This window comes from Mesocricetus auratus, unplaced genomic scaffold, assembly GCF_017639785.1.
Source record: "Mesocricetus auratus isolate SY011 unplaced genomic scaffold, BCM_Maur_2.0 Super-Scaffold_100030, whole genome shotgun sequence".
Classification (NCBI taxonomy): Eukaryota; Metazoa; Chordata; class Mammalia; order Rodentia; family Cricetidae; genus Mesocricetus; species Mesocricetus auratus.
In genome coordinates, this window is record NW_024429211.1 from 3,853,002 (window position 1) to 3,874,721 (window position 21,720).

A 21,720-nucleotide genomic window follows, 5' to 3' on the forward strand; every position below is an offset into this window, starting at 1 on the left:
GGTATTTTTATTATCAGGTGCACACAGAACTCTTAAAACAAAGTCCTGTTGAAGTCAAAAGAGACTCCAGGAAAATGCAGAATTTGATACTGAAGGAGAGTCAGGAGGCAAAGGCTAAGTGATAACATATCAAAACATTTCACACACACACACACACACATACACACAATACACACACACACACACACACACACACAAAATCAAGCAAACCAAAAGAAAAAGTAATTCTGAGACAGGCAAAATGTCTTCAGAGTGTCTAAGTGAACAAAATAAATGCCTTTGGGGATATGAAAGCAAGCAAGCAAACAAAATGAAACCAAAATGTTTAGAAAAATATGCTGTCACAGCAAATAAACTAGATAACTTAAACCAAAGTCATGGATTAATGCCGTTAATGATGAATTTCTAGTCACGAATGATGCATTTGTGTCACATTAAGGGGAATAAAAAAGCATTTCCCCTTGGAGTCATTTAACCCAGAATGAGTCAAGATTTGAATTCTGTACTTCACACTTCCTGAGTGTTACCTCGTTCATCTATTGTATGATTCTGAATCAGTGCCTGTATGTAGGCTATCTTGTGGATCTGTAATGGTCTATGTCTTATGTCTATGTGTGACCGTGTGTGTGTGTGTGTGTGTGCACGTGTGTCTGTGTATGTTTATCTGCATGTCACACTCTGTGTCAGTGTTAGAATGTGTATGTTTTGTGTGTCTGTGTATCTTTCCCCAAAAGTCGACAGTTTTCTCTTCACTGGACAGCATAGGGTGCATTAAATATGGAATGGATGGGATAATTTACAAAAATATTTAAGAATTTTACAAAGGATGAGTTCACTGGTTCCAACTGACGCTAACTGACCAAGACAACAAACATACATACAAACATCATTGTTTATCAAACAATGTACCCAAATGAATAATTATTTTAAAAGCTCGCTTTCAATTTCTGTGTTTGCCTTACATTACTATCTAGGGGTCTTTACCATGTTCTTTTAATCCTATCAGTTAAAGGAGTCAAATGAAGAAAGATGCCTCAAAAGGTAGCAGAAAAGAACAAGAGTAAACAAAATATAGGTGAAGACACACACAAATGAAGAAGACTAACCATCCACAAAAGGAAAAATCCACTCTCATTTAGAAGACTGGTGTTATGTTGCTGAAGGTTCTCCCTCCTCTAATTGAGAATTTGTTGGTTTGAGGAAAGATACAATGGCTAAATGGTCTGCAATTGTTATACAAGCATGGCTTGATGTGACCCCAAAGTTTTTAAGTCAGTTCATCATCAGGGAGTAACTGGCAGGTGAAAATGCTTACAAGACTTTTGTGTTAACTTGCCAGGGTTTTGCCTCAGGTCAGAAGGGTGAGGAAGAACCCTGGAAATTCAACAACTGTATTATTTATATATTGCCCCACTCCTTATCTGTCTGCCTCCCTGGGCATTTGTGTAATACCTACTCTCAATTTCAGCAAAATATATACATGCATTATCTGGGTCAAGGGTAGAGAAGGTTTAAGCAAATAGGCTGAATACATAGTAGGATAGCATGCTTGATTGTATTGTTAACCTTGAATGAGAGGCTCAGCAAATGACCCATTCCTTTAGAATTTAAGTGGCATTTTTTTCATAATGTATCTTCACTTTAAATATTTTGGAAGGAGTTAAAAAAGGACATCTATCAAATTAGGATCCTACATAAAATGCCTTTAACCAAACTAAGGGTGGTTCGAGAGCCTCAGAAAGAACACAAAAACAATCCACATGAGGAAATAACACCAGATGGCCTAAATTCAGTGAGTCCACATAGGTTCCTGGCTTCCAATCAAATGATTCATGCAGAAGAAACACAGAACCATTTTGGAGTCCTAACTTGTAGCCCAACACTTCTTGAGCCCTTTGCTTTAGCACCTTGCACACTTGGGAGTGATCGTGATCAACCAATGAATTCTGTTCTTATTGCTAAACATGTGACCCTGGAACAGCTCTAGCAAAAACTGATGCTCCCTGATCATGGACGAGTACCAAATGCCATAGGGAGGGAAAGAATCACTGATCTCTTAAATGGAGTGCCTCAGAGTTTCGGCAGTCCTCTCCAAGGTAGCTTGGAGAGCTACCTTGCTATTTATAAGAGCTTCAGGGAAATTGAAATGAGAAGGAAGGAAGATATACTGGCATCATGTTTGTCCTTGTTCTTGAAAAGGAGAGATCTGAGTGTACTTTGTGCCCTTCTCATTCATAGTTATTAGAGATTCCAGATATAAATCTTAGCTCCTGACTTGATATCAGGAGATAATAATTACTTATTATTTATTGCTGTAGTTCTGACTTTAGAGGTCACCTGATGGAATTTCTAGTTTCTTGGATTCCCAAAACAAGGAAATGTACCAAGGGCATGTATCTAGTTATTAAGAGGAAAAAGCACTCACCAGAGTAGAATTAGGTCAGAGATTTGGGAAATAGGAGAAACTTATTTAAAGTTCATTTATATTTTTTCAAGTACATTCTCTGTTGACTACATTCATGTTGGTGTCAGTCTTTCTAAAAACTGGCAATTTTTATGTTAATTTTAATGAAACTTTCCTCATTGGTGCCGCTACCCCTTTCTTTTCATTTGTTGTTTTATACTTTGGCTAGGTAAGGTTGTAAATAACTCTATAGTCCTTGTCAAGGTACAGTACTGTCCATTTTCCTGAAAATGAATTTGGTCCTTTGACTTCCAGCAGGAATTTCAGATTTTTCTACTTGCATCAGTAGGGTCATGGGAAAATTCACATTTCTTTCTTTGTATTCTTCTTTTATACATTACATCTTGACCAGTTTCACCTCGAACCATTTCTCCCAGTCCCTCTAACCTTTTCCATCAGATCCAGTGCTCCTTCACTTCCCTTCATAAAAGAGCAGACCCTCCAGGTGTAGAAAACAAACACAGCATAATAAGTTCAAATAAGACCAGGCACAAACCTCATAACAATACAACACAAAGCAACCTGGTAGGAGGAAAAATGTCCGGACTCAGGCAAGAATCAGATATATCCTCCATTCCCATTGTTTCGAGTTGCACAGGAACTCCAACCTTTGCAAACATAACATACTGAGCCTCTGTGATTCTCAATTCAGACTCTGTGAGTCCGTATGTGCCTTGCTTAGTTGATATTGTGGGCCATGTTCTTATGGGATCCTTGACCCACCTGGCTCCTCTCCCTCTTCTGTAGGGCTGCTCAAGTCCCACATAATGATTTTGGAAATGCCTTACATAACTTTGTGTTTAATAGTCCTATTGCCAATGGACTCTCAGCACAATTGTCTGATATACAGTGACTTGTTGCCCGCTAAGTTCTCCCTACTCTCACCAAAGTGATCTACACTGTTAGTTACTGAAATTAACAAGAAAATTGCAATAAAAAACACAACTTAATAGGAGGAGATTTTGCATGATTCTTGTGGAAACACAAAAGGCATATACATTCAAATCAACCTTTATGTAATTGAAAACTAGACAAGTCATATATTGTTGATTTTACAGGATGAGAATAGGAACACTACCACAAATTTTGAGTGAAATTTGAAGTAAGCTCTATTAAATATTGGTCAGAAGATAGACATTGGCCAGGTCCATGTCTATAATTACCAAAGAATGGCCAGGAATTATGTTATGTGCTGATAAAGACAAAACCCATAAGACTACATATTTCCAATCTGGTGCAGGCATACATCCTGATGTTTTTTTCTGCCTACCTACCTCCCACCTGTGTATGATCAAGCATTTCCTGTGCTGTTGATGCCAAAAACATTGTTTATAGAAATGGAACCTTATGACTGACTTGTTTGTTACCTTTTATGAACTTCCCAGCATTCTAGAAATTTATATGTCCTTAGCAAGTAGGGTTTACGTGTTAGAAGCATTATTGTTTCATATATCTCTTAAGCACAGTAATTTAAACTTTAAACAACTTTAGCCCTCACAGTTTCTTGATTTCAAATATACTAAAAGATAATCCAAATAACCTAAGAGCAGGCACACCAGCCAGTGACACAGAAATATTGCCAAGTAACTTTTACTTTGGTTTCAAAAGAGACACTAGTAAATCAGTGCTGTTGAGAAACTAGGTATCCATTTGCAATATATTGAAGTAATACACTTGTTTCATACTGTGTGTGAAATAAATTTAATGAATTAAAACTTTAAAGGTAAACTTGAACCTGTAAAATTACTGAAAGAAAACAAGAGTAAAATGTGACTTCCCAAACAAGAAAAACAAAAGCAAACAACAACAAAATGACATACAAATAGTATAACCCAAATCTATAAAACTTCTTCATAGCAACATATGTAATGTTCAGAATGAAGAAACAGTCTACAGAATAAAAAAATTATAAACCATTTGTCTGATAAGGTTTGGTTAGCTATGTATAAGGTATTAGACAACTAAAATATGATAAAGTGATTTAAAAATGAAAAGAAGATATAGATTAAATCATAGTCAGCAAACATATGGACAGACAATGTAAATCAAAAATTGAGCTAAATACTACTTCAATTGTATTTGAATGACTCTTATCAAATACAGAAAAAAATAGGAAGAGTTACTGAGGATGCGAAATTTGTTGGGGTATTTAAGTCAAGTATTGAAAGACAGAAGGCAGAAAGAAAGGCTTAGTCTGACCTTAGGCGGGATCATGTTTATTCAAGGCAAAGGGACATCTTTCACCCACATGTGTAGATGGCCACATCTTTTATCATGAAACTATCTAAGACAAGGAAAAGTTACATGTATTACATGTATTTATATGGTAGGAATTTAAATGAATGCAGTCATTATGAAAAGTAGCATGGATTCAGCCTAAAAATATCAATGTATATCTACCATGTGTTCAGCAAATCCATTCTTCAAGATATATTTACAGCCAATGAAATTGGTATATTGAAGAAGTACTGAAATCTCATTTACTTCAGACTCATTCACAATTATAACACAGACACAACCTAACTATCCATTGGGAAATGAATAGCTAATTAAGACAATTATTATGCCTATACAGCTTATTTGGGTCTATTATTTGTACTGGTCCTTTTTCTTACATCTAATGCATATGTGATTTTCTACCGCTTCAGTTGTTTCAAGAGAATGCAATACTGGCTAAAGTAGTGTTAGCATGACTTTTAAAATCTTTATGCAACAAACACAATGCTTAATCTGAGGGTGGTTGTCACCAGTTGATTGACTTCTTAGTCTATTCATGGTTTTTCTTGAATTTTTCTTGTGCATATTCTATTCATGATGTTTCTTGGACTTATAATTTTTCTAGGTATTATTTAGTAGATGGCATGTTGTTTTCTTGTTAGTTTTTAGTATTAGGGAATTCAGATCCCACATATATGTATTCAGTGAATGTTTGAATAAGAATTGTTCCCTGTGGGTTACATATATTTGAACACTTGGTGGTGCTGGTGCTGTTTGAGAGGGGTTTCTAGAATCTTTGGATGTGGATTTCTGTTGGAAGTGCAATTTGAGAGTTTATGGCCTCTCTATATCTCCACTTTTCTCTCTCTGACTTGTGATTGTAGTTGAGGATATGATCTCTCAGCTCCTAGCTACAAGTGACTGCTGTCATGCCTCCGCTATCAGTAAGATCTTTTCTTCTGAACCATAAGCCAAAACAATCTCCTTACACTATAAGGTGCTACTGATCATGCCATTTTTTTACAGAAAAAATTACTTTATTTATCTGGTGTTCCTATAGCGATATGTGAGATCAAATAGTTATACATGACTTGGATGACTTTCCCCTGTAAATAAAGTAGAAAATAAAGAACATAGGAGTGAAGAGAACCTACCAAATGGTCTCACCAAATGTATCAAAAAGGCTCCAGATAATGCCAACAGTAAAGAGAGTCCTATTCAGTTTGAACAGTTAGAGAATGTAATGTACATATTCCCTCAATTTTTCTCTGTTATTGCATCTCAACATGAATTTATCATTGAGAAGTACAGAGAAGTGATAGTGAATATAATCAGGTAATACAAAACTTAAAGGTTAAGTGGGAACCATCATAAGGTATAAAATCTCTATGATATTATTGATTCTTTTCAGAAAACCACAGCACTACCTGTGAAAGGGAGCCATGAGTCTGGTCATCAACTATGACATGACTCATGGTCTGCCAGATATATTAAGTTAAAGGTCACTTTTAATAATACTATTACTGACAATGTGTACTATCAGAAATAGTTCTTGGAATCTGAACAAATTGGGTGAGTCCTTAAAGTACCTTATTATTCAATATTAGATTTAAATCAATTTTCTTAACTTTGTTAAGACCACTTGTGTGTATGGTCCAAACTGTTACCAAAGTTGCATGTATTTCCTATGGTCATGATAGTACAGGCTGACTTTTATTACCTGAACCAGCTTCTTTTTCTGAGAAAGAACACAGTGACATACTCTAGTGGTAAACTTTAACTGTTTATAACTATTTCCTCTTGTAATATGAAGTTTTCTTGATTAAGTGTGTTCTGCCAGCATTCTTTGCCCCAAAGAAATTCATGGAAGCTATATTAATTAAGAAACTGTTGACTAGTGTTGCACATTTCTTATTGGATAGCTCTGACTTAATTATTAACCCATAACCACTAATCAATGTATTTCCATGTGGTCTTAGCTTATCGGGAATGCCACACCTGCAACTCCTTTGCCTACTGCATCTCCACAGAGGAGAGATTAATTTCCTTTTTGACCCTGCTTATATAATGTTACTGCCCAGCTATGTCACTTCCTGCCTCTGTACAGACCTCCTGACTATGGTTAGCTAGCGGCAGTTTCTGCCCAGCTACATCACTTTCTGGGATCACATGATGATTCCTCTGCCTACATTTCCCACAATCCCCCTGATAACATAGCTCCACCTATCTTTCTGCCCTATTGTCCAAGAGTGCTTTATTAATCAACCAATAAGACAAACATATACACAAAGAACATTCCCCAACATCTCCTCTTTTCTGCCTAAATAAAAAGAAGGGTTTTAACTTTAACATAGTAAAATTTATCACAAAACAGTTATCGGGTAAGAATTATATTTAGTCCATTAATATTTAGCATGATTTATAGAAAATATTCTATCTTCTATCCTATCTTTGTGAGTCTAAAGTCTTATATATAACTTATATATTATCATAACTAATGGAACCATAACCACAACTCTCTATCTTCAACTCCATCAAAGACCACAGAAGGATAATATATAAACTCTAGAATTGACAGAGACATCTCACTGCCTGGACAGTGACCCAAAGCTCCTTTATAATGTTGAGACATCTATCTTCAGCCTACACATCATAGTGTGTCTGATAGACTTCTCAGCAAAGCAGAATATTTGAAACTGTCCTCCTGCATTGTCAGTTTGTCAGTCATTTTTTCAGTGTCCTGATGAATGTCTGGCAGACACTTTAATGAAGCAGGAACCCTTCAGGACGGTCCTTCTTGATTTGCAAGTTCAGCAGTCACTTTCCTATAGGTCCTGCTTGTCCAGTTTATACAGCAATAGCCAAACAGTCTAGGCAAGAGCAGTTTCTTGCCCAATGGCTAGTCTCACCATATTGAAAGCAAATTCCATAACAAGTTTCTTCGATGCCCATCTTACTCTCAGATAAAATTGGCATTACCAGGAGCAGTTATGTCTCACTGTCATGAAAAACCCTAAACTATTTTAAATGACGTATTATGCAGGTCTTTGAAAGGATTTAAGAATATCTATCCATTTGAAATATCATTTTAAATCTAGAAAATCTAATTAAAATAAGTTTTGACTATTATAGGTGACCTTATATAATCTGTATTTAGTAATACATCACATTTTTAAAAGAACTGTATAAACACAATGCCTGAACAAGAGGAGAAAATCACATAACACAAAATTGGTATCAATAAATGAAAATCCATTGCAATACAAAGTATTCATTTCTATAACATAATTTTTCTTTTTCTTTAAAAATAGTTTGGCTGTGATACTTAACCATTTATAACCAATCCCATTTAAGTAAAAACAAACATTTATAAAAATTGTTTGTGATTGTGTGTGTCATTTTCTCAAAACTTCTTCCTGCAGTTTGGGGGCACTATTTTGGGAATCTGAAGAAGACCCAGAAATCCTGGCTGTAGTGGTCTGTGACTATATAATCTCAGAAGTTTTTGGATTTTGTATCACCTGGGCCACTTCTTCAGGGGTGTCTTTCTTGAACAAACAATATTAGTCTGGTAGGATCGATAGCTTTTCATTTTCTGTGGAAACAAGAACAGAAACTCTTTTCACATGTATCCTGTCCTTATACTTAAATTTTGAAGTCAAAGCATTTTTAAAATATATAACTTGAATTAATCCAGTAGCTTTTCTTTTAGTAATTGTTGCTTCTTCCTCAGAAATCAAAATTTTCAGAGATAACACAATAACATAAAGTATGCAGATGCTGTCTTTTCCATCTATCTATCTCTCTCTCTCTCTATCTATCTATCTATCTATCTATCTATCTATCTATCTATCATCTATTTATTATTCTATTTCTTTCACTTTTATTTTTTTCATTTCTTGAGACAGTTTTCATTTCTTGGGAAGTTTACCACCCCAGCTCACAACCTTTCCTGTGCTTTATGGATGAAATGATGTTGTTAAGAAGGGGTATGGTACTCCTTGGAAATCTTACCTTGAAGCTAAAATGTAGCAAGCTTTGAGGTAAACAGTGGTTATAGAAGATTTGTTTCTTTCTCCATTTAGAGGCAATAATTTCATTGTGTTATGCAATGCCTTATTTTCAATTCTTGATTAAAGAAATATGTCTGTATAGTTCCTTTGGAATAAATACTTATGTATCTTTATGTAGAATGATATATACACTTTATACACTTATGAAGTTATCTGGCCAGGTTTTCCATCCATGTATGTTTTGGTAAGAATTTCCAGGACCAAATAACTTGTATTTAATATATAACCACATATTTACAGTAATGTGCTACTACACTAGCCCTTAATGATTTCAAAACTCTGTTGAAGAGAATGCATTATGAATTTAAACTATCAAAGAATTATTTATGCTAAGTTTGCAAGATGCTTTCCTTTTGGTAATAATTTAAACAAGTAGAGATATGGCAATTGTCTTATTGCTCAATTCATACTTCTTTCCTTCTAAATGTCTGTAATTTCTTTCTCAAATAGATACATATGAAGTTTAACAAACACACTTCTCTAATACTCTGATATAATCTCAATGCTGTGTTCCTGTGAATATATATGTAAACACTTAACCTAAGGTCCTCCAGCAAAGTTCCCCTTGATCTAGAACTACTTCCTTGGCTCCTCTACCATCATATGGCCCTCTCCAATTTTCTTAAGCTAATACACTGTTTATTAATTCGTATTTTCAATAGACAATGCATTCAAGCATATATGTAGGACTGTGATTACTCTTGAAACATTCTTAAAATAGATGGGACTTGAACTCTTAAGTTTATTTGATTGTATTATAGTAAGTCAGTGCAAGGGATTCAGTTCTATGTCCTTACATTTACACACCAGAACATCTTTGGTAATTAATAGTTTGCTTCCAATCCTCAGAATCTTCACAGGTAATTATAGACCAAGACTTTCTTGGTTGAAGGATTTAGATGAAAGTATATTAACGACAATGGAGTTTTGTGACAAAGTATATAGCAGGTAACTTTGAACAGAAAATTTATATGTGATATGTGTGTTTGTTTACTGTATATAATTGGTCTTTTGACAATTTGAATCATGTATGTAATACATTGTGGTCACACTCAACCTACTCTAATCTCGTATTCACCTCCTCAAAATCTCCTCTTCCAAGATGTCCCCCTCTCATTATTATACCTTTTAGAATTTTGGATTTATTTTATAACCAACTGAATTTAACCAGAGTTATGTGTATGACCATGAATGTAGAGCTATCCAATGGAGAGTGGATGACTCACTAGTTATTCCAGCACTGAAGATGTAAAAGTGTTTCCCTTAGAAGCCATCTATTGCTAATACTTCCCCAGAGAGCTGCCAGACTTCATGAGCCTCTCCGTGACTGAATGTCTTCTGCAGGTTCTGCATCGGTAACACAATTTTTCATTTATCCATTAGATAATAATTGTGTAATCAAATGTTTGTCATTTTGACCGAGATTTTTCTAATTACATTGATATTATAAAGAACTAATTTTGATCCATTTGGACTTAAGTTTTGTGCATGGCGATAAACATAGATCGATCTGCATTCTTCTACATACCAGTCTCCAATTATGCCAGCACCATTTGTTGAAGATGGTTTCTTTGTTCCATTGTATATTTTTAGCTTCTTTGTCAAAGATCAGATGTTTGTACGTGTGTGGGTTAATACCCGGATTTTCAATTCGATTCCATTGGTCTACCTGTCTATTTTTGTGCCAATACCAAGCTGTTTTCAGGACTATAGCTCTTTAATAGAGCTTGAGGTCAGGGATGGTGATGCCTCCAGACGTTGCCTTGTTGAACAGGGTTGTTTTGGCTATCCTGGGTCTTTTGTTTTTCCATACAAAATTGATAAATCCAGCCACACTGAACCTCTTAGAAGAGAAAGTGGGTGGTACCCTTGAACGAATTGGTACAGGAGACAGCTTCCTGAACATAACACCAGTAGCACAGACAGTGAGATCAACAATTAATAAATGGGACCTACTGAGACTGAGAAGCTTCTGTAAGGCAAAGGACACAGTCAGCAAGACAAAAAGGCAGCCCACAGAATGGGAAAAATATTCACTAATCCCACATCTGACAGAGGGTTGTTCTCCAAAATTTACAAAGAACTCAAGAAGCAAACCTCCAAAACACCAAAGGACCCTATTAAAAAGTGGGCTGCAGAACTAAATAGAGAGTTTTCAATAGAGGACTCTAAAATGGCTGAGAGGCACTTGAGAAAGTGCTCAACATCCTTTGCCATCCGGGAAATGCAATTCAAAACAACTCTCAGATACCATCTCACTCCTGTCAGAATGGCTAAAATCAAAAACACCAATGACAATTTATGCTGGAGAGGATGTGGTGAAAGGGGGACATTCCTCCATTGCTGGTGAGAGTGCCAACTGGTTCAGCCACTTTGGAAATAAGTATGGAGATTCCTCAGAAAAATGGGAATAAACCTACCACAAGACCCAGCAACTCCACTCTTAGGCATATATCCAAAAGATGCCCATTCTTACAACAAAGATGTCTGTTCCACTATGTTCATAGCAGCTTTATTTGTAATTGCCAGAACTTGGAAGCAACCTAGATGTCCCTCACCTGAAGAGTGGATAGAGAAAACGTGGTACATCTACACAATGGTGTACTATTCAGCAGAAAAAAATAATGGAATCATGAGATTCGCAGGCGAATGGAATGGATGACACTAGAAGAAACTATCCTGAGTGAGGTAACCCAGTCACAAAAAGAGAAACATGGCATGTACTCTCTCATATATGGATTTTAGACATAGAACTGGGGAGTGCCAGCCTACAATCCTATGGCCAGAGAGTCTGGGAAACAGAAACCTCATTTACTGGCTGATCGAAGAAGAGGCAGACTCCCTTGGTTAAGTACTGAGCTGAACTCAAGAAAGCCAGTAACAGAGAGGGAGGACTGATGATCAAAGGGATTAAGACTGGGCTGGTTTAACCCCCCAGAAGCAGCTGACCAGACAAAGGTTAACTCTTGAATCCCAGGCATTAGCCTGGGAATCCAGCATGGGACTGATCAAGACCCCCTGAATCTGGGTGTCAGTGAAGAGGCCTAGGGAATCTATTGAGCCTTGGGCAGCCGATCAGTACCCATCCCAAGTATACACACGGACTTTCGACTCCCATAGAACAACGTGAGGTGCACTCTCACCTTGAACTCTTGGGGAAGGGTCTAGGCCCTGCCCTATACGAAATGACAGACTATGAACACCCCCATGGAGGAGCTCACCCTCCCTGGGGAAATGAGGGGATAACGGGGGGGGTTGGGGGGAGGGCACGGGAGGAAGGGAGGGAATGGGAGAGGGACCTGGAACTGACTTGTGAAGCAACCTTGCTTCTTATCTAAATTCAAACTGGAAAATAAAATTAAAAAAAAATAAAAATAAATAAAAAAGAACTAATTTTACATTGCCCACTTTATTCAATATAATCAACAACAATATTTAAAAATATATAGTTAGGTATTGCAGAGATGCCTCAGTAGTTAAGAGCACTTGCTATTCTCCAATATAATCCAAGCTTGGGATCACATTACCCACACGTGGCTGTTCCCTACTGCTTGTTGTTCCAGCTCCAGGAGATCTTATGTGTCTGGCACTGTGTGCCCACATGCAGACAAACAGATTTACATAAAACATCAAAAGTAAAATAAATATTTCCAATAAAGAATGCTTAGGACATTCAATATTGTTTTGAGGTGAATTTTAAACTATTTTTGATCATGTAATTTAATTTAATCCATTTTATGTAGGTATTTAGATGTGGTTGGCCTAGTATAGTATCCACAGACTAGTTTTGCTAATACAGTAGATTTAGGTTGCGAAAATAATACTTAGAGGTAACAATGAAGCTAATAGGAGAGATAAATTTATCCACTGATTATCACTGGGTATTTTCAAAAGTAATACTAGATGAAAGATTCAATGCAGTACCTGGTCTAGCAGCACCTACCCTTTGTAGAACTTTTCACTATGTTGAAATCAATGTGCATCTTCTAAGTGTGGCTAACACAAATGAGTGGGTAGATTGTTGTCTTAGGGTTTTTATTGCTCTTTAGAGTAACTATGACCATGACAGCTCTCACAAATGAAAATATTTAATTGTTGTGGCAGTCTTACACTTAAATGGTCTAGTCCATTATCATGAAGCAAAGCTAGGCATCATGTAGGCAGAGATGTTGCAGGAGAAGTTGCTGAGAATTCTGATATATTGACCTACAAGTAGCAGAAAGTACTATGAGACACTGGGTAAGGCTTAAGTATATATGAGACTTCAAAGTCAGGCTCCGCAGTGAAACACATCCTCCAACAAGCTCACATATAGTCCAAAAACCCACACCTCCTAATAGTGCAACTCTTTATGAGCTTATGGGTGTCACTTACATTTGTACTACGACAGTGATATTGTATGTTTACAGCAAAAAATGACATAGCATATGTATTACCATTCCAAATGTGATTAAAAGAAATAACTCAGAACACTATGAGGAAATAATGGACCAAAGCAAGACCAAAAAGACCAAAACCAGATAATAATTAGACTGTCAGCACTATGTAAGATCACCCTCAAGGAGCACATATATTTCAAACAGGACTCTATAAGAGGACCATTATGCAGTAAAACAAGAACAGTTTTTCTCCACATAGTACTTCATTATTGCCTTGGCTTCCACAGAGAGGGGGTCTTAGGTTAGGCTACCTGTGCAGTGACATCTTATTCTGGCTTGTTTTGTTCTCTTGGATAGCATTCTTAGAGATAGAGCTGGCAGGGTATGTCCAAGAGGTATGTTTTCTGTGTAACATGCTAACTTGCTCAGTTCATGTAGGAGAAGCTAATAATATCCAGACCTAGTTCATTGCTCCTTTAGTTTGACTAAAGAATTCCAGGGTAATGGAATTTGATAGTGATAGTGGTCTCCTATTTTCCTAGGCATATACATGAAATTTTTCCCATAGGGATGATCTTGTTACAACGAGTTAAGTTGGAAACACATTTTGCAAACTGGAACTATTAGGAGTCTTTCTTACATTTTAGTTGACATTAAAAGACCATGTTTTTCACTGTTTTGTGTACAGTGGTATCATTTTTAAGAACTTTTGTTTCATTCAAACATAAATACAGTTATCTTACTAACATAATGATTACATGGTCTTTGTCCACTTGACAGGGTACTGTCTGTGTATCTTTGGATGTATGACAGAGGATTCAGCCAACATTTTACTTTCAAATCTACACATGGCACAACATACTCATATTTCATGGATGTTTTATTAGAATAAAAGAGAGAGCATAATTTTGTTATTGTTATATGTTATTGTTCCTTGTTTTTCTTGTTGGATGATGATACACTCCAGAAAGAAAAGGTGGTTAGTGTCCTGACCTTAACTCTAGGAAACTTCTTTAAGCCAATGGTTCTCTACCATATTCTTTTGTACATCTAGGTGTCTTGACTATGTAAGCAATGACCCACATCTTTAAGGAAAGGGGCTGAAGAAGCATACGTGTTGATAGCACTTGTACTCAAGCTTGAGGACATTTAGTTACAACCTGACAGCACAAAATATTATCCGAACTTCAGATAGATGTGACTAGTATTGAGAAATAGAGCTTTGCTTAATAATGACTAGTCCTACTTTGGGAAGTTTTTATTAGATTTAATATTCTTTCACTAGGGCTTTATGGCTGAGCCCAGTACTTGTATAACCGATTTAATGAACTTTTAACTAACTTTTAGTCACATGTTTTTGTGACATGGGCCGTTTTTCATCATAGAATAAGTCTTAAATAATTTTATTGATAGTTAAATGTATGAGAACATTGAATCATTTATTCTTCTAAATATCGAAAGATAAATGTTTCTAAAGAAAGTTAGAAACATGAATTTTTATTTGATTTGGTATTTGGCTATTCATGACAACATTTTTCTGTGTATCCCTAGCTGTCCTGGAAATAGCTCTTTTAGACCAGGCTGACGTCAAACTCACAGAGTTCCACCTCCCTATGCCTCTGGAATGCTGGAGTGCTGGAATTAAAGGCATGTTCCACCCCTGCCAAGCAAAAACTTGAATTGTTACTGAGACTCAGATGATCCACTGACTTCCAGAGTGCATAAAAGATGAAGGACCTCAAAAACAGATATAGAGAAATGGAACACACATTTATGTATTTGGGGCTGTACCAAAAAAGAATGTTTTTGAATGAAATCAAAATAAAAGAAACAGTGAATTTTAGAGATTTCATCTAGATTTGCCCGGGTCATTTGAAATGTTATTTTTTTTACTCAGAAGATGACCCAGTCCAGTAATCTTTTCAGGTAATATCTGAAAGAAGACTCCTCAGATCAAGATCTCTTCAACATATATTATTCAAAAGTCATACTTTGAAGGTATGTCTATTCATAACTTTCTATTACTGTGGTAAAATATAACAAATAGTTTATTAAACAAATCAAACATTTAATTGGGCTTATGGGGGAGTGGTAGAGTTAATGATGGCAAAGTAAAAGCCTGGCAGCAGGAACATCTGGGAGGACATACCGTAATTTACAAACGGGAGAGAGATAGCACATTGGAAATGCTAAGAATCTTTTGACACTCCAAAGGTTATTCTACGTGTCAAACATCCTTCAACAAAGCCAATCCTACTCCTTTCTCAACAATTTCACCATCTGGGAAACAAATATTGATACTTATGCACCTGTTGGTGCCAGATTCTCTTTCAAACTATACATTATATTCCTTGTCCCTCAGATAGGCCAATAGACTTATCACAGTACAAAATGTATTTAGACCAACTTAAAAAGTCCCCATACTATTTCACAGTCTCAACACTGTTTTAAATCCCCAAATCTCTTCTGAGACATGAAGTAATCTTTTCCGTACAACACTCTGTAACATCAAAATGAAAATTACATGTGTTTAACATTTAATATCATAGAATATGCAGTACCATTTTAAAAAAACAAGACCAAAACCCATAAGGGAAAACTCCAAATCCTTTTGCTCCATATCTGGTTTCAGAGGTTTTAGGTATCTCTAGACCTCCAGTGTCCAGGATGCAACATGTATGTTTTTCAAGCTGGTTACATTCTCTACATCAACTCTACAATGCAGATATCCCACAGTTCTGTCATGTGCAACGCTTTGGGATTTTGACACTAAGTCAACCCCACTTTTACAGCTTTGTGCAATTGTTTCTCATGGCCTCTTTTCCTCTCATGGCCCTTGTATAGGGACTTCCCAACCACATATTGCCTGGACTCATTGGCTCTTCTTAATCAGGTAGAAAGATCATGAAACTTCTTTAATTCTTTATCCCTTATGACTCTAAAGTAAGAATCACATAGAACATACTTCCACTTTTTGACGCCCTCTTGGGATGGAATCTGACCCTCTTAATTTCATTTGCATCAACTTTCATTTGTGGTTCCTTTTCAGGATGACAAACGGGAAGTTTAGCTGGCTGATGTCTATCTTAAGGACACACGTTACTTTTATTCCATTTTGGATGATTCCACTCCTTGATAACCTTATCCCTTTCAGCACAAACATTGGATCCAACATTAAATCCCTAGTGTTCTTTTTCTCTTTGAAGTGTGCATTATGTATTTCTTTTTTGTTATAATTTCTCTATTACCTTGCAACCTGCATAAAAATGATTAATAATAGTCACATGACATAAACAATATTGAGTTTACTTAAAAATCTTCCAGGAGATTAGTTCATTACATTTCAATATAGCATTAGACAAATGCTTAGGACAAGTGCATTAGTCAACCAAATTCCTTGCCAAATTTTGATAAAACTTGTCCCTTTCTAAAGTTTCTTGGTTCGGGCCTCTATAGTTTACATTGCTCTTAGCACTGCTATATTCCAATCACTTACTAGTATAGCATATTAAGCTCTTCTGATAGAATCCTACCACTTTTCTAGGCCAAAGCTTCAAAACATTCCACAATTTTGCAAAAAATAATAGTGAGGATCTTCATAAGAATACACCATTCATGCTATCAATTTCATTTTTATTAACTTTCTTTATTGTTGTGATAAAACACCATGACCAAGACAGCAGATAAAATACTGAGTGTAACTGGGCTATGGTCTTCCAGAGGTTTAGAATATGTTATGGCAGAGTAAGACATGGCAGCAAGAATATGTGAGATCTTACATCATGGTCTGCATCCAGAAGGCAGAAAGCACACTCATAATGGTAGGAGTCTGTTGAAACACCAAAGCCCCCTCAGGTGACACATCTTTTTCAACCAGCCACTGGTGCCTAATCCTTCCCATATAGTTCCACCAATTGAGGTCCAAGAACACAAACATGTGAGCCAATGAAGGCAATTATCCTTTAAACTACCACAGTAAGGTTTTTGACAAATGTCATCTTGGCTTTCCAGAAGTCTTTATAGATGTTTTATCTGTATATAAAATGAAATTTTAATTTCCTGAAATGGATAACATTTGGGTGTACTCTACTTGAATACATTGACCTAACTGTATAAGAGGCTAGTAATTAAAGATTTTTTTTGGTAAAACACATTTTGTAGCATTTCTGCATCTCCGTTTATATTGTCACTATAAGGGATTTCTTTGATTATTACTCTTCATGATTTGCCACTATGAAGAATTTATTTGATTTTTTTTCTATTTCTGTCAAATAGACTAAATTCCTTCTGAAGGCTGTTTCCATTGGGTGGTTAGAAATTATTTTATGTGTGACATACTTTAGAATGGCTAGAAAACAGAAAATAGAAACCTGACAAAACCTGACAAATAATTTTGTCTGATATGATTAACCTAGAGTTTTAAGCTACAGAATAAGATGAAAAGAAGAAAGTATAAAATAAATAGATGGGGGTTGTTACTTTTAACCTGGAGAAGAAGGAGAGGAAGAAGAAGAAGAAGAAGAAGAAGAAGAAGAAGAAGAAGAAGAAGAAGAAGAAGAAGAAGAAGAAGAAGAAGAAGAAGAAAAAGAAAAAGAAGTAAAAGAAGAAGAAGAGGAAGAGGAGGAGGAGGAAGAGAAAGGATATGGTGAGGAGGAGCAAGATGAAGAAGAGGAATAAGTGAAGGAGAAAGAAAGAAAGAAAGAAAGACCAGTAGCATTTGCCTCTTTGTTAGGAACTTTCAAAGTCACCTCTTCTGGCCACAGCATGGATCTAAGCTTCTTCCTGGCCAAATGCTTTTCTCTATGTATCATAAGAAGATTTGTTCTAGCACATGTAGGTGTACAGTAAAGTATATTTCAGCCCTCTGCATCCTTTGGATATGTATTCCTAACCTGCCAATTTTTTCTCTTTGTCATGGCAGATGATACCAAAAGTGATGTGTTGGAAACATGATATAGATGGTACCATCTCTTCTACCTGCAGATTCACCGAGAGAGTCTTCATTATACAAGCTGATGCCTCTTTCCTGTGTAGCAGCAGATATCACCTGCAGATAAGAAATGCTTAACTGAGAAATGCTCATGTTGGGATATCATCGATGAAACTTTAATTTGGGCATGGTGACTGTTTCCCTTGCTGCCACTTGAATTATTATCCCAGGGGACTCAGTAGAGAAAATAATATTGCACAAGAAGCTAAAAATGGTGGAAGCATTTAGTGCTACCATAAATATACACAGCTAATTTTTAAATATGACATATTAAAACATAACTGCATGATTTTTAAAAAATATCTCAGAGTATACTTATATGATTAGTATATAAATTATGGGCCTCCTCTCTTTCAAGAGAGTTGAAACTTTTCTACAGCTTATCTCTATTAAGGGAGGAGTATAGACGCTCTTAAGCAAATAAATATATGCAAAAATACACATATTTTCTTGGGGAATTTTAGAGTGGGGCCATATTCTTATGCAAACTGCTACTTTTTGATGAGCTTTTTCTATTTAAGTTCTGCATTAATATCTTTGCCATTTTTGAAATGACGGCATGACTGATTTGTGGATGAAATAGAATAACATGTTTTAAGCCTTGCTCATTCATAGGCACTTATGCAGGTGTCAAATTTCTGTGTAATGAACTTCCATATATATGTTTCCATATACATATATATATGTATTTGTCACCCTTATTATATTAAAATAACTAGTGCTTATTAAAATTAAGTATATAAATACTTTCAAATTTTTAAATAATTTCTATCAAATGTGCTTTAATAGCTTTCTCCTGAGTGGCAGTGACTTAGACTACCATTGTCACAATCCACATATAATGGGTTTTACAAATGAGATCTTTTCCAATGTGTTAGTCCAAATTATTGTCTTAAATTGTATTTATTTTTATTTTTTTTAGTTTGATCATATTCATGTTTATTAGCCATCTGTATTTTTTAATTTCTCCTTTATGTCAAAGTTTGAGAGTATGTGGAGGTTTTAGTCTCTTTTAAAGATCATATTTATAACTGGGGAAAACGAGATTTTGGATTGTCAAACATTACATGTTTTTCACACTTTTGAACTTTGTTTTGTTATAAGAATATGTATTATTGTTACATGTCCAACTATAACCATGTTTGCTTTTATGGCTTCTGAGATTCATGTCATTTAAAAAATTCTGAGCTCGTATAGCCCCTCTCCTTTGTTAATCCTAATTCTTTTGTGTTTTTGAATTCAAATTCTTATGTCATGAAAAGAATTTTGTTTTGAAATCTTAAAGTTGCTAGGTTATTTGCCATTACTTATGAGTATTTGCCAATAGTTGCCCATTTATATGTAATGCCATCTTGCACATGTGCTGTATTCTCATCTGTGAATGGCTCCATTTCCGTTCTGTGGATATGTGTGTCTCTTCTTCTGCCTCCTGTCTCATGTGTCTTCTTGTTGGAAGAAATTGCAGTTTAGACTGCAATTTCATCATCAAACTTAATAAATTAATTTGGGGAAACCGTTTTTAAATAATATTGTCTTCATAATTAAGAGCAAGTTATGTCCGTTTTATTAAACATTTGATTACTGTTGATACTTTCACCATGATGTTGGGTTTTACTTTTATTTGTCGTTCATTTTTTTGTGTTTCTGAATGGTTTTTCTTTTGTTCTGTTTTTTTTTTGAGATTTTGTTTTGTTTTTGGGGAAGTAAAGTGGTCATGTTATTACTCATTGTTTTCAGATTGTACCAAAAATTCTTTGCAAATATTGATTTTTCCTCCTTCCCGTTGATATTGACTTTGGTTATTTTGATGAAACTACACAGAGCGGTACTTTCAGAGCACTTAAAAATGTAGTGGAAACATTATTCACACTTGATTTAAATGATATTATACAGAATAATGCTTCTTAGGTTGAATAGCACAGTGCTGCTTGTCTATGTTTACAAAAGACCACCTGAAAGAGCTATGATTAAGCAAAGTTGAGTTTATTAAACTTACTGCAGCAAGGGAAAACACCACTTTAACAGTGTTTAGTAGTTGTTTAAAGGCAAAAAGGAAGGGCCTTTGGATCTGGTTCTCTGTGGTTTAAATAACAGACAGATTATGACTGGGAACAGTTCAGCATGCAATACTCTAAATTGGATGGGGTGTGGTGAAGTTTTTAATGTGCTTCTTGAAAAATGAACTGTTATCTAGGTGAGCTGGATTTTCTTCAGATATTAATAATGACAAGAGAGCTATTGCCTATATGAGCAAATAGAATTTTATCAGTTTATAATTTTGTCTTGCTAAGCAGGACTTACTAGTAATGGTATCAGGTCTTATTGCCAAAAGGTAAGTTATTTTTAATGTTAATGGTTGTAAGTATCAATGTAAGATTACAACATTTAACTTTTGAAATATTTGATGTATTCTGGGGAAAAGTCTGCCTTCCACTTTGTATACTTTTCTAAAGAATATGAATCAAACCTGGTGGAAGATGTAATTGCTGCTTTTTGCCCAAATGCTTACACTATTATTTTTGAATTATTAATTGCTGTGCATTATTACTTTTTCAATTATTATAAATACTTTTATGCCATGAGTAAAAATACTTTTCCTTTTTTTAATTCATTTTATGTACTGCTTAGCTGTAGGCATTTAAATTTGATTTGGAAATTTTTAGAGTATATGATGGTATGGAATCACTTTTCCTTTGCCTTTCTTTTCTGCTTCTTTTTAACCTTAGTATTAGCATTTCTGATTATGTTTGAACAATTTAGATTATTTTCTTTCTGAGTGGTCCCACGGTTACTTGAGAACATCAGTGAAGTCATCTGCTGTTCTTTGGTGATTCATGTAAATAAGTCTATCTTCTTTGATTTACACCTTACCAGTTATTGTTTGTTTCATAAAGGGTATCTTATGTTTAACATTCTTTCTCATGGAGGATCAAAGTACATACAGATTTTCTATCACAATTCTTAAAATATGCATTTTAAAATGAGTAAGTGACAAAACTGAGGTTTCAGAATTGCCAGTTTTTCCCTTTCTTTCACAATCAAGATTTCAGCTTCTTTTCTGTTTTTAAAAATGTCCCAATGTGTGTGTATATATATATATATACATATATATATATGTATTTTCACATTGAGTTTTGACTCATTTAGTAACACATGCTTAAAGACTTGCAAACAACACATTTCTATTTATTCTTGTTAATCGAAGATATGCTCTCATATGTACTCTCTGAGAGTATAAACATGGAGGAGTGGAAAGTACAGTGAAGTTGCATATATCAGGCCAAGACCCTATGCTGAAATATTACTAAACTTTGATGGATGTACTTCATGTTATTTAAAAACTATTTTTAAATGACAGGCTGAGTAGGTGATTTAGTTGTTGAGGACTTGAATTCAAATCTCAGAACCCATGTTTTAAAAACTGGATGTGGTGATACATTCTTATTGATTGAAATCAGAGACAAATTGATCCCAGGAGCTCACTAGGCATCAGTCCTTTTTAGTAGTGAGCTCCAGACCAATATAAGACCTTGCCTCAAAGCAAAGAAAACATATCAAGAAAAACCTCTACAAACATACTAAAACAGTGTGCTAAAA

At 35.3% G+C, this 21,720-nt stretch overlaps 1 long non-coding RNA gene across 50 annotated transcripts in view; it reads left to right on the plus strand.

Moving 5' to 3' along the window:
• The window catches only part of LOC106022685, a 216,861-nt gene that overhangs the window by 38,504 nt on the left and 156,637 nt on the right, over window positions 1–21,720 (plus strand). The window contains exons 15-16 of one of the 50 annotated variants that reach the window (XR_005871866.1): window positions 1,007–10,109; window positions 11,284–11,298. The exons of 45 other annotated variants lie outside the window; for them this stretch is intronic. This is a non-coding gene — a long non-coding RNA (uncharacterized LOC106022685). Of the gene's footprint in view, window positions 1–1,006; window positions 10,110–11,283; window positions 11,299–14,684; window positions 15,132–18,054; window positions 19,720–21,720 lie in introns of those variants that run through there. 4 more of the 50 variants (XR_005871863.1, XR_005871864.1, XR_005871865.1 and 1 more) reach the window with 4 other exon arrangements.